This window comes from Bubalus kerabau, chromosome 1, assembly GCF_029407905.1.
Source record: "Bubalus kerabau isolate K-KA32 ecotype Philippines breed swamp buffalo chromosome 1, PCC_UOA_SB_1v2, whole genome shotgun sequence".
Classification (NCBI taxonomy): Eukaryota; Metazoa; Chordata; class Mammalia; order Artiodactyla; family Bovidae; genus Bubalus; species Bubalus kerabau.
The window spans coordinates 235232231-235233622 of record NC_073624.1 but is presented as its reverse complement, the minus strand read 5'-3'; the positions used below and the strand labels follow the sequence as shown (position 1 = coordinate 235233622).

The window sequence follows — 1392 nt, the reverse complement described above, 5'->3', positions numbered from 1 at the left end:
ATATCCGTTAACCAAATACTTTCTATCTTCCTTAGTAGTGACCTCACAGGTCTCTTCCTGCCTTCACACTTCCAATGGACAGATCTAATAAAGGGAATTATCAACTTCTACATGAGCGATAATGTTTAAATTTCCCTACCTGTCTCCATTGTGTCCTGTGTCAAACTCATTTTCCCTAGACACTGTTTGTGCCTCATCACTCACAGATCACAATCCCTGATGGGTGACCACTGCTTGCAGGATCAAATCCAAAATGGTCAGCATGACATATAAGATTCCTCATGATCTGATGCTTTCTTACTTTTCCAATTTGACCATGTGCTTCTTCTTTTTTTTTTTTTTCCATTAATGCACACATTTAAATGTACTGTTCCCACTTGAATAAAATTGTTAACAGTAAATTTTATTATCTGTGTATCTGTAGAAAAATATGTTTTTCCTCTACAGAAAACAGGAGCAGGAGAGCCAGTCTGAATCCTCAAGGGAAAAAAAAGATAGACGGATTGAAACTGTACATATTTGCAACCTATTTAGAAATTTAATATACTGTCCTCAGATAGAGGACATATCAGATATTAAACTGGTGAGAACAGATATCACACTTGATCTTAGTCCAAAAGGCCAAAAAGTGATACCATCATGTGTTTCTATCTATCCACCTTAATAGATTTGACCAAGGAACATATTTTGGAACATAAAGTACTGAGTTTTTAAATTAAATCAAGATATATAATGCATGCTTGAATTTAAAAGTACAGCAATTAAAAATTTTTAAAAATCCAAAACAAGTTGCAAGATTTTTTATAGTTACAATATTATTAATAAAATAGCCAATTCTAAAACTATATATCATATAGAAAACATTTATTATGTGCAAAACAACTATCCTATTAGAACTATCCATATAAATACTACAGAAACTTTACAAGGTAAGTGTTATAGTTCCATTTACATGTGGGAAAACTAAAGTCCTAAAGGATTGATAAACATATTCAAAAACATTCAGCCAATAAATGCACAGTGAATATTCAAATGTCAGTAAGTCAATTCTTAAATAAAGAGCATATTTTATTAAAGGCAGATTACCACAGGAGTATAGCAACTACATAATAAAGGTAGAAGTTTTAATGTGATATATGCTTTAAATGGATTGTAAAAGGGACAATATTATTAGCATTAATTTCCCAACAGAACCTTAGTACATCTGATAGACTATCAATGCTCTATGCACAATCCATGTTCTCTCTAGGAATTATATTCTAGTGGGTTTGGCATGGAATGTAGTACCATGTATTTTTATTCAGCACCTGGGTATTGCTCATGGAACTGGTCCATGATTATAGCTTTGTGAGATCCTGAAATAGGTAATAAATGTGGAGTATTGATCATGAG

General features: G+C 32.3%; 1 pseudogene; it reads right to left on the bottom strand.

Annotated features, from left to right (window-relative positions):
- Positions 1-459: 459 nt before the first annotated feature.
- LOC129642421 (uncharacterized) lies at positions 460-633 on the bottom strand (annotated as a pseudogene).
- Between the last annotated feature and the right edge of the window lie 759 nt (positions 634-1392).